Source organism: Numenius arquata, chromosome W (genome assembly GCF_964106895.1).
Source record: "Numenius arquata chromosome W, bNumArq3.hap1.1, whole genome shotgun sequence".
In the NCBI taxonomy this organism is placed as follows: domain Eukaryota; kingdom Metazoa; phylum Chordata; class Aves; order Charadriiformes; family Scolopacidae; genus Numenius; species Numenius arquata.
In genome coordinates this window covers 19,051,993-19,064,828 of record NC_133615.1, presented here as the reverse complement: position 1 = coordinate 19,064,828, position 12,836 = coordinate 19,051,993, and the positions used below count along the sequence as shown (strand labels likewise).

The following is a 12,836-nucleotide window of genomic DNA, read 5'->3' as shown; positions in this document are numbered from 1 at the left end:
AATTGGAAGCAGAGTGGCAGGGTTTAGAGTAGAAGTGTAAGAGACGACTCGTAATTTCTCCTAAACAAAGCAGCCTGAAGAGATTTTTGATGTCTCAAACACTGGCAGGTACCAGGCCTTCTGCTCAAGGAACTGGTAAGGCTAACACCTGGTTCTCTCTTGTGTGATTCATGGGAAAGAAACTGGCACCTGGAGGATGAGTCTTACACAAACAGAATAGCCCTGTTTTCCTTCTTGTGAAGGATGAGCTCTTTCTTCGGAAAGATACTATGCCCGGTGGTGACCTTTGCCTTATTATCTGCAAAATGCATATTAAAGTTGACACTCCTGCATATGCTAATGAAGATTATTGAGATCATGCCAAACATATATGACTATAGCTCTCGTCTCCCCACCCAAATCATGCTGCATGTCACCAGGGTGGGGTGGGGGGGGAGAAAACTGAGATGAAACTGCCCCTTAGGAGTGGGCAAACATGAAAAGGGGAAGACTTTCCCTGAAGTGAAAGAGGAGTTTTTGCCTGGGAAGACTTTTCCCCAAAGAGACCGTGAAGAGATTTTACACAGAAGAGCGTTCTTACAACAACAACCCCGTTGGCTGGACTGATGATGCTGGAACTGGGACCGGTGATCTCTTTATCTCTCTCTCCTTCTCTATCCCTTTGTTTCTTTTCTTTCAAAGAAGTAACACAAGGCATACCGTATTGTTTGCCATAATTTGTTGTATACCTAACCAATTATTGTGGACCTAGGGAAGACCTGGTTACTAATCTAATAAATTTTTGTATACGGACCTTGAGATTTGTCTCACCTTAGTCTGTGCCGCTGGAGATTTATGAATCTGAGTCACACACTCACCCCCCCTTTTCTGAGTGGGATGTGACAAGAAGTCATTGAGATTCTAACATCATCATCTTTTTCCAACAGCACAGCCTGATATTTAGCTCATCTGCTCGGGGAGATCCAATGATGCCCTTTATTTTCAAGGAGAGAAGAAACAGCATGAGGCACAAACACAGTAATTGGTTGACCTAAGGTCAATTTCCGGGATTCTTCAATCAAAGTTACAGTAGCCGCTACAGCTCTTAAACAAGCAGGCCAACCTTTACTGATTTCATCTAATTGTTTGGAAAAATATCCCACTGGTCTTTTCCAGCTTCCCAGTGTTTGTGTCAGAACTCCTAATGCCACTTGTTGTTGTTCATGTACATATAATTGAAAAGGTTTCCTCAGATTCAGGAGTCCCAAAGCAGGTGCTTCCATGAGCTTTTTTAAAATTTCATCAAAGCTTTTCCTGCACTCAGGTGTCCATTCAAGAACTCCCTCAGGCCCTTTTATAGCATCATACAGTGGTCTTGCAGTCAGTCCAAAATTGGGAATCCATAAGTGACACCATCTGGCCATTCCCAGAAACCCTCTTAATTGCTTCTTTGATGTAGGCATAGCAATTCTACAAATTGCCTCTTTTTCTCTCTGTACTTAATTCTCTCTGTCCTTTGGTGATCTCAAACCCCATGTATTTGGCCTTTTCCTTCCCAAGCTGAGCTTTCTTCTTAGAGACTCGATATCCTGCCAGGACCAGAAAGTTAAGCAAACTAATGGTAGCTTCCAAACATGCCTCATAACTGTCAGAGCCAATCAGTAAATCATCTACATATTGTAACAGTGTTACAGCATCATGATCATTTTGCCATTGTTCTAGCTCTTTGGCTAGTAAGTTACTGAACAAGGTGGGGCTGTTCTTAAATCCTTGGGGAAGGACAGTCCAGCAGAGTTGTGTCTTCCATCCGGTAGTAGGATTTTCCCACTCAAAGGAAAAGATGGTCTGGCTCTGTTCGTCCACAGGTATGCAGAAGAAGATATTTTACAGTATTGGATTTAAAGGATAAGTATTACTGTTAGGGATTGTAGCAAGGAGGGTGTATGGATTTAGAACCACAGGATGGACATCTACCATCCTTGCATTAATTTCTTGTAAGTCCTATACCAGTCTATATTCTGAAGAATGAGGTTTCTGTACAGGGTAAAATTGGAGTATTAAATTCTGATTGACATTCCTGTAACAGTCCATGCTTTAAAAAGGAGTTGTTTATAGAGTCTAATTATTTTTGGGCCTCTAACTTAATGGATTGCCATTTTTTCTTACGGGATGAGCTCCTGGTTTCAGTTCAATTTTTACTGGAGTCACATTCTTCGCTCATCCTGGTATCTTTGATGCCCACACCAGAGGTAGAACTGCATTCAATACTTCCTCTGGAATATCTGTTTCTTCATAAGGATCATTTTCAGTTAACAGACATATCTGGGCTTTCCAAGTGGTTTCTGGAGGAATATGTAACTGAACAGAGTCTTCAAAAAAGATTAGTTGTGCATTCAGTTTGCAAAGTAAATCCTGTCCAAGCAAGGGGAGGGGGCATTCTGGCACATAGAGGAATTAATGAACTAATTTAGTATCTCCAGTTGAACATTCCATAGGCTGTAAAAATGGCCTTAAAGTCTTTTTCCCCGTTGCACCAACAATGCTTGTCTTAGTTTTACTCAAGGGTCCCTTATAGCTAGTTACGACAGAGTGTGTGGCTCTGATATCAATTAGAAAAAAATCTATTGTTTCATTCCCCAGCTTAACTGGAACCAGAGGATTGGCTGGGGAAATTTCAATGAATTCCTCCAGTCCCCTTCAGTCCAATCCAATGTCTGCCATGACCCCTGTGACGTCTCTGATCTTTCTTTCCTGACTATTCAAAAGATGCAGACAGTCTCTCTTCCGGTGTTCCTCTTGCCTACAGTATGCACACTGATTTGGTCCCAGGGGAATGGCACAATGATTTCTGTTACAATTCTCACAGCTCCTTCCTCGGCTCCAAGATCCACTCTGCATAGTTCCTCTACCTCTCCCTATTTCTTGTCCTCCAGTCAAGACAGCCAGCAAAGAAGCCTGCAGCCTTGCTCATCCTCACTTCTCCTTCTCTTCTACTTCCTCCTGATTATTATACATCTTATATGCAATTGACAAAAGCTGTGAGATTGTCATGCCATCTGTGCCCTCCACCTTCTGCAATTTCTTTCTTATATCTGCTTCTGCTTTACCAATAAACAGTATGTTAAACAACTTTAAATTGCTAGCATCCTCCAGATTTGGATCTGTCCATTTCCGAGCCATTTCACACAATCTCTCATCAAAGGCTGCCGGTGTTTCCTTATCTCCCTGCCTTACCTCATACAGCTTAGACAAATTTTTGCATTTCTCAACTCCATGCTGAATCCTGTATAAAATTAATCTGATATTCCTTTACCCTTTGCACTCCTCTTGTATTCGGATCCCACCCTGGATCCTCTTTTGGGAGATAAATATCAACATCACGCCCTCCCCCATGCAATTTGGTCGATCCCTCTCTAGTCTTTTCCAAAACCTTTCTCTTTTCCTCAGGGGTAAGCAAATATTCCAGAAGAACCTGTACATCTCCCCAATTAGGATTATGAGTCATTATTAGGGTTTTAACTCTACTGTGCATTTTCTGTGGATTACTTTGGTAAGGTCTGACTGCCTGTTTCCAGTTCAATAAATCAGAGGTAGAAAAAGGTACATGCATGTATACTGGCATTCCATCAGGCCCTACAGCCTGTCTGAGGGGAGCTTGAATTATGGGTCTCTGTCCCCTTGTTCTTCCAGCTATGGGGCTCATAGTTTTGTTTCCCTCATCATTTAAACTGTCAGATTTTGGTCGGCTTGGGGGAGCTACCAACAGCTGAATATCCTGATCCGGATCTTCTAGTTCAGCTTCTTTCAATTTGTGACCAGTATAACAAGCATTTTCCCTTTTACTCTCTTTCTTATTTAATTCATATATTCTGATCTGATGTTTAGAATCCACCAGACCACATTTTTTTCCGAGCATCCCAATCACAGAATCACATAATGATATGGGGTTGGAAGGGACCTCTAGAGATCATCTAGTCCAACCCCTCTACCAAAGCAGGTCCACCTAGAGCAGGCTGCACAGGAACGTGTCCAGGCAGGTTTTGAATGTCTCTAGAGAAGGAGACTCCACCACCTCCCTGGGCAGCCTATTCCAGGGCTCTGCCACCCTCCAAGTAAAGAAGCTCCTCCTCATGTTTAGATGGAACTTCTTACGTTCAAGTTTGTGCCCATTTCCTCTTGTCCTGTCACTGGGCACCACTGAAAAAAGACTGGCCCCTTCCTCTTGACACCTACTAAAACTTTTTAGTCTCTAGACTAAAAAGACCCAAGTCCCTCAGCCTTTCCTCGTAAGGGAGATGCTTCAGGCCCCTAATCATCTTTGTGGTCCAATGATTTCTTAAAGCAAAGAACATATCCACATAAGGCATTTCATCCCATTTTTCAGTTCTCTGACAAAACACCACCAATTGCGATATAGTATTGTATTTTAAAGATCTATTTTCAGACCGGTTTTCACCCTATTCCAATTTATATTGTGGCCACCATTGATTACAATATCATATTAATTTATTTTTAGTCATGGGATGCCCTCCAAATTTATTCAAATTTTTCAGGATGCATCCTAGAGAAGAGCAAGGGGTTGTTTCCTGGGAAGCAGCAGCACCCATTTCGGTACCGAAAAAGATTACACAATGTCTCTACACACACTAAAACGAGGGATGTCTCCCGTTGTTTATCAAATTTAAGCTCCTGGTGCTGGTCTCTCCCACCTGGTGTGTGGCTAACTGAACTGACCCCAACGTGTACGAACCAAACCCAACGTGTACACAAATCAAAACAAGGGATGCCTCGCTTAATTTTTAAAACAACATGTAGAGGCAAACTTATGCTAGCCCAAAATGAAACAGATAATACTTAAATGCTGCGATGTTAAGAGCAATTTTTACCAAGTGCTACCTGCTACCTGAGGGATTACACCCCTACCTCCCCTTCCTATTTGCCAAAAAAAGCGCCTTTTTTCAGTAGCGTTGCATTGTTGTGTTGCTTAAGGGCCCCACTGCATGAGAGGAGCTGATGGAATCCCTAATGAAAAGGTTGGTGTGTGCTGGAATCCAATCGGGTCGCTGCTCCTCATCGGGTACGGCAAGATGGGACTGTACTGACAGCCTTGCCTGGATCATCTGGGTCGCCAAAAACTGTTGTCCCAAAGCAGGGTTGTTTACCTGGTGTGCAGATGTGAATATACACACAGAGAAGAGGTATTATTTAAATCATTTCTGCAGAGATGGGCGCTAGGTGGTAATCCACAAAGCTAGCACGCCGGCCTACAAACTCTTAGGAATATTTATATGGTTCATAAAACAGAAGTACACACCCTCAATTATAATTATTGGTTAGTACCTTATCTTAACAATTTCTATTGATTAGTACACTCTCTCGCTTTCATGTAAAGTTACAAGGTCCTATAATTGATGTGCGCATGCTCCAGCACCGTGGGGAGGGGCTAGTCCAGTTCAGTCTCTAATTGAGTTGGTGGTCATGATCTTCCACTGCCACCTTTACCTTTCCCTCAATTACTGCAAATCTTTGTTCACTTTATGCTTTATCCAGTAGCTGTCTGATTTTCAGCTGGTTTCAGCGCCTCCTGTGGGGGAATGTCCCCTTAACAGCTTTCTGTTCTTCTTCAAGGGTATATTCATCAGCAAGGCATTTATTGTTTATACCAAGTGTCCCATTTCACAGGGCCTTGTAACCTTTTACAGATCTTTGCTCTTACTTAGTGAGAGATTCTGCCTTCTAAAATACATTCTAACTTTTTCAAGTACATCAATAATAGTGGTTACAGTTAAACAAGTAAAAGAAAGCTCTAGGCTGGCTGAGACAAGTCTGGGCAAAGTCTGACTTCCTGAGAATTATTTTGTGAGCCTAATACAAATCCTGTGACCTCTTAAAAATGACGTTTAATAAATTATGTTATGTTATGTTTCAGGGGCACTGTATAGGTGGGCATTCCTCTGAGGTGAAACAGTTGCCAGTTGTGACAGGAGAAGACTTGGTGTTGGTCCATGGTGGCTTAAACTAATCGAAATCTGAGCTGCTGTGTTATAGCCTCCTGTTCAGTGCAAGGACTTAGGTGGCCACACATCTTTATGTTTCAGTGAGCTGATCTACTGAAAAATAACCCAGACTTAAAAAGAAAAAGTTATTTTGAAGGATGAGGCCTGCTGGTGTATATATTTGTTGTGGTTTTGGCCTAATTTACCAAAAGCAGACCGACAGATGGCTCTTCCCTCCCCTTCTCCCCCCCGCAAAAGAGGAGAGAGGAGGAGAAAGAGATAAGGAGATTCAGAAGTTTAGAATGAAATAAAACTACTTTAATGAAGAATTAATATTAAAATAAAAATAAAGAAGAAGATAATGAAATAGATACAATATATACAAAACCGTATCAAGCTCCCAGGATGACAGTCACATCACCAGCAGGCACTGGGGAAGTCCCAGACTCGACTCAGTGACAAATGGGAAGTAGATTCCAGCTCTGGAATCAGGAACGCATGGATCAGGATCAAAGGCAGATGAACAGACAGGGTTCTGTTCAGACATCGGCCATTGAAGAAAGAGAACTGACCCTTTGATCCCTCAGCTTTTATACTGAGCATGGGGCAGATGGGATGGAATAACCCCTGTTGGTCAGGTTTGGGTCACCTGTCCTGTCCACTCCTCCCCACCGATGTGACCCCTCTACGTTTTTTCTGTTTCCGACCCTCTAAGGGAGCAAATAACGAAATTGGCTGACCTTGGTTGTTATAGCAATAAGTATAAGCAAGGGCCTCCCTGCATACCGTTCCTTGGCATGGAGCACAAACATTGGTCTTATCATTCTGAGAACGAGCAGTTTTCTCCACAATATGCCGTTAATTTCAGAGAGTTAGAGGAGGCCTAGCTAGGATGTAAAGTTACAGAACAGAAAATTGGTTCAGTTTTACTTCAAACCGGGACAATATTTCTCCAACTAGAAGCCTAGTTCTGTACTACAGTGGGTGTGCATGTGACTTGAGTCAACTTAGGAACGTTAATGTTGTCTGCTCATTTGGAACTAGAGCAACTATAGTAGGTATTTATTCCTAGTGTGTGAGAGGACTCACACAGAGGATTATTAAATGTGCCATAAAGTGACTGTCTTAATACTTCAATTAATTTTCCTTAGTTTTTTTTGAATTTGCAGTTTAGTGCACTGAATTTAGCCTGTAATACTGATTTTCACGCATGTTCAATGCTCAGGCTATAAGATTATATAAAAAAAGATAAGGGTCAAGAACTATTAGGATGTATTGAACACTTCATTTGTCTTTTTTTTTAATCATCTGCTGTAGCCCATTCTTTTCTCATCAGTTACCTGATTCATCACTTTTTTCGAGCTAAGAACAAAGCAGCTGTTTAATGTGGGATTATTTTTAAAATTTTTTTAGCCGTTTATCATATTCTTTGTGTACCCCTCTCGAGAAACTATATTGTAAGTTGTGGATACTTTACTTACTTTCATGATTCTTAAATTGTGATGTATCAATGAAAGAAATTTGAACTAGCAATGGGGAGGACCTTTTGCCTTTTCTGACAAATTGGATAGCCAGGCTCGTGGTGATTGTATACTTTGATTAGCCACTCTTTCAAAAAAATAGATTTGATGAGTATGAATAAGGTTTGCTGTACTTGTGGCTTATGTCCTAACAAGCAGTGCTTCTGTGTAATCATTTCAAAGTGAGGATCAGAGATAACATTGGTGCATTACTTGATGAGGTCGGTCACCTCACAAATAGGGAGGTAGACAAAGCAAAGATGTTTAATGCCTTTTTCACCTCTGTCTTTAACACTCATGATGGGCCCTGGTACCCCCAAAGCCCTGTGTTTGGAAGACCATGATTAGGGGGAGGATAAACTCCCAGCCGACCGTGAACTTGTTTGAGACTTGCTGCTTCAGCTGGATGCGCATAAGTCTATGGGGCCTGATGGGGTTAGTCCCAGAGTACTGAAAGAGCTGGCCGATGTTATCATGGGACCTCTCTCCATTATTTTTCAAAGGTCTTGGGAATCTGCAGAGATTCCAGTCGACTGGAAGCTGGCGAATGCCTTGATTTTCAATAAGGGTAAGAAGGAAGACCCTGGTAATTATAGGCCTATCAGTCTCACTTCAGTGTCTGGTAAAATTATGGAGAAGGTTATTCTGGGAGTTATTGAAAAACACTTGAGAGACAATGCAGCCATTGGTCATAGCCAGCATGGGTTCACAAGGAAAAAGTCCTGCTTAACCAACTTAGTTTCCTTTTATGACAAGGTCACCCATCTAGTTGACCAAGGGAAGCCAATAGATGTGGGTTATTTAGATTTTAGCAAAGCTTTTGGTACTGTCTTTCACAGTATCCTTCTGGAAAAAATGTCCAGCATACAGCTAAACAAGTCCATAATATGATAGGTGAACAGCTGGCTGATGGGTTGGGCTCAAAGGGTTATAGTAAATAGGCTTACATCAGGCTGGTGGCCAGTCACCACCAGGGTTCCTCAGGGCTCAATTTTAGGGCCAGTGCTCTTTAATGTTTTTATAAATGATCTGGGTGCAGGAGTTGAATGTACATTAAGTAAGTTTGCCAGTGATACTTGACTAGGAGGAGCTGTGAACTCCCTTGAGGTTAGAGAGGCCTTACAGAGAGATCTGGATAGACTAGAGAGCTGAGCAATCACCAACTGTATGAAATTTAACAAGAGCAAGTGCCATATTCTGCACCTGGAATGGGGTAATCCTGGAGATCAGCCCTGCAGAAAGAGATCTGGGGGTTTGGGTCGATGACAAGTTGAATATGAGTCAACAGTGTGCCCTGGCAGCCAAAAGGGCCAACCCTGTCCTGGGGTGCATCAAGCACAGCATAGCTAGCTGGTCAAGGGAGGTGATTGTCCCCCTCTACATTGTACTAGTGCATCCCCACCTCAAGTACTGTGTGCAGTTTTGGGTGCCTCAATATAAGAAGAGCATCAAACTACTAGATTGTGTCCAGAGGAGGGCAACCAAGATGGTGAAAGGTCTTGAGGGCAAGACTTAGGAGGAGCAGTTGAGGTCACTTGGCTTGTTCAGCTTGGAGAAGAGAAGGCTGAGGAGTGAGTGACCTCATTGCAGTCTATAACTTCCTCAAGAGGGGCAGCAGAGGGGAAGGTGCTGATTTCCTCTATCTGGTGAGCAGCTGTACTGGTTTGGGGTAGAGCAGAGCTAACTTTCTGTTCAGTGAGAGAGGCTCTTGCTTATACTTGTTGCTGTGGCAACCAGGGTCAGCTGACTCGGTTGTTTACCTTGTGGAGAGGTCACACCTGTGGGGAGGAGTGGACAGGTGACCCAAACTGGCCATCAGGGTATTCCATCCCATCTGCCATGCTCAGTATAAAAGCTGAGGGATCAAAGGGTCAGTTCTTCTTCAATGGCTGTCTTTCTTCAATGACTTATGTCTGAGGAGAATCCTGTCTGCCTTTGATCCTGATCAGTGTGTTCCGGAATCCAGTTCCCATCTGTTGCTGTGTCCAGTCTGGGACTTCTCCAGTGCCTGCTGGTGACATCTTCCTGGGAACTTGATATGGTTTTATATATATTGTATCTATTTCATTATTTCCTTTTTATTTTATTATTAATATTTCATTAAAGTAGTTTAGTTCCTTCTAAATTCATAAATCTCATTATATCTCTCCTCGGAATGAGAGGTAGGGGAGAGCATCTGTCGTCTTGTCATTGGCCAATCTGGCCTAAACCACGACAGCAGCGATAGGACATGTGGAAATGGAATGAAGCTGTGTCAGGGGAAGTTCAGATTGGACATTAGGAAAAGGTTCTTCACTGAGAAGGGTAGTCTGTCACTGGAACAAGCTCACCAGGGAAGTGGTCATGGCACCTAAGCCTGTCAAGAATTCAAGGAGCGTCTGGACAATGCTCTTAGTCATATGGTTTAGTTTTAGGTAGTCCTGAGAGGGGCAGGGAGTTGAACTCGGTGATCCTTATGGGTCCCTTTGAACTCAAGATATTCTGTGATTCAAAATAGTCTTACTTTTAGTAAATCCAAACCCAAGACAACCTTCTGGATAGTGAGGGAATTGATTAGGGAGGGGGAAAGAAAAAACAAACCCACTTTTAAAAATGTCTTTTATATATTTCAGACTGGCAGTGGTTTTAAAAACACCTGCGAACAAAGTAAGTTGAGGCATGTGAAAATAGCACTGACCTTTGCCCATAGTTTCCATCTGATTAAATGGAAGTGACACCAGTAGATTAGAACGAGACTAAGACAATTCACATTGCAATTGTTAGTTAAGCTTTAACAATCTTTTAACACTCTTGTTTAAATATGGATGACATACCATAATTACAGATCTACGTGCCTTGATTATAGAATTTTATGTCCTGAACCTATGGGGAAAATGTATTGATTTTTGTGAAGCAGCCCTTTTTTAAAAACACCTTTCTAAAACTATGGAATCTTCCTAAGATGTTCTTTTGCCTGTAGCACTAGTATTGATACTGTCTTTTTTCTCTGTAAAATATCCTTATATTGCCAAGCAACTTACACTGTGTTATTTTTTTATTATTATTCCTCCCCAAACACAGAAAGTTCTGCAAGTTACACAAAACTGTTGGTTTCATATAAAATATAAATAACAACAATTATTTTAAATTTAATTATTTTACTGGTGAGTTTGGGATATGTTTTGTGCAAATGAAGTATGAAATATTGCAGAGAATGGAGATATTCCTTTTGCTGTATGGTGACTATTGCTAAATCAAGCACAAAACTAGTTAACTTTCTTGGTTACTCAAACTAGCTATTTCTGGTATAAATCACAAATTTTCTCAATCTTCCCTCCAACATATGAATTATGGTCACTTTCTTCATAAAATCATAGAATGGTTTGGGTTGGAAGGGACCTTAAAGATCTTCTAGTTACAACCCCCATGCTATGGGCAGGGACACCTTCCACTAGACTCATCCTGGCTGTGAACACTTCCAGGGATGGGGCATCCACAACTTCTCTGGGCAACCTGTTCCAGTGCCACACCACCCTCACACTAAATAATTTCTTCCTAATATCTAATCTAAATCTCCCCTCTTTCAGTTTAAAACCATTACCCCTTGTCCTATTGCTACACTCCCTCATAAAGAGTCCCTCCCCATCTTTCCTGTAGGCCCCCTTTAGGTACTGGAAGGCCGTTATAAGTTCTCCCCAGAGCCTTCTCTTCTCCAGGCTGAACAACCCCAACTCTCTCAGCCTGTCTTCATAGGAGAGGTGCTCCAGCCCTCTGATCATCTTTGTGGTCCTAACCAAGCAATTCAGTGATGCCCTAACCAAGCAGACTTTCTCAGCAGGGCAAAGGGGGAACTTCAGCTGTTGCTATAGCAATGATTTAAAAAAATCTACTGGAATATATTCCAAGAACAGGAAAATGAGAGGCAAGGACAGAATGTCAAGCCCTGGAGATTCAGAGATATCTCAAATGTAAAAATGGTATAATTTGCCTTTTTTTACTAATGAAAGAGATGCTGTAAAAATGTTAAACCCATGTCATTTTAAAATTAAAATAATTTTCTAACTTCAAGAAAGTCCTGTAACTAGTTTTCATAGTAGTAGTCCCTGATAAATGCCAAGCCTGCAAATTTAACCTGAAAATGTCATGGTAACTTAGTTCTGTAAGCTGTAGATGTAGGGAGGGGGATGTGTGATAAAAAATGCGTATACTTGTGTGTGGTTGCTTTTGACTTTTTTAGAGAAAGTTTATCTTTTATGCTGATTTTGACACTATCAAGAAAATGAATGCATAAACTTGAGATCCTGTCCAAATCAGAAAGTAGTCAGTTACTCATGGCTAAGAAAATATGACAGTTGGTGATAACTCTGTCAAGTATTTTATTTTTTTTCCTCCATCCTTGGCTTTTGCTCTTAGGCCCCGGTCTGTAATGTGTGTGTGCTTATGTAGCCTCAGTGAAACCAAGAATGTGCATAAGTAATTTGCAGATTTGGGACCTGATATTTTAAGCTCTGCAGATAGTGGTTTCCATAGCACCAATGTTACTGCAGTTTTTTAATTACTTGTGCTATAATTGTGCATAATATTAATATGTGGAATTTATTATACTATAACAAGAAAGCTGTACCATGTACAGTTACACTATTATGGATTTTTAGGTTTGAACTAAGTCAGCATAGCTGTTTCATTATCTAGTCAATACATCTTCTCAGCTTTGGGATTTCTGTGTGCTTAGGTTGAATCCATGGTATATTAGCATATACCATGGTTAATCACAGAATGATATGGGATTGGAAGGGACCTCTGGAGATCATCTAGTCCAATCCCCCTGCCAAAGCAGGTCCACCTAGAGCAGGCTGCACAAGAATGTGTCCGGGCGGGTTTTGAATGTCTCTAGAGAAGGAGACTCCACCACCTCCCTGGGCAGTCCGTTCCAGTGCTCTGGAATTTTTTAATGGTAACATTAGTTTTGAAGAGATGTATGTCCTTTCAATAGTGAAGCTATTCAGTAGCAAAATTGATAAATTCCACACACACACACACCCCCACCCCCTCGCCCCCATCTTCTTTGGAGCTCCACTGAGCTCACTCAGTCCAGCCAGGGGAAGTGTTTCTTATGTTGATTTTTCTAATACTGGAGAGCAGTCTTTATTTAGTGGCTTAAGCACAGAGGTACCATTCTAGCTCATGTAGAACCTGATGTGTTGGGTATTGCTGGAGGTTGGAGGAAACATATCAAGAGCACAACATATTGTGTGCTTCCACTGTCCTTGTGTCATTTTACTATTTTCATTTTAGGCATTCAGTATTAGTTCCTGCCTGTGGCACCGGCTCAGAAAGGTGGAATTTTTGCCTACCTAGTACA

General features: G+C 41.7%; 1 protein-coding gene across 2 annotated transcripts in view; it reads left to right on the top strand.

Annotated features, from left to right (window-relative positions):
- Window positions 1–12,836, top strand: part of LOC141476658 (tubulin-specific chaperone A-like) — an 81,927-nt gene that overhangs the window by 8,776 nt on the left and 60,315 nt on the right. The window lies entirely within an intron of this gene.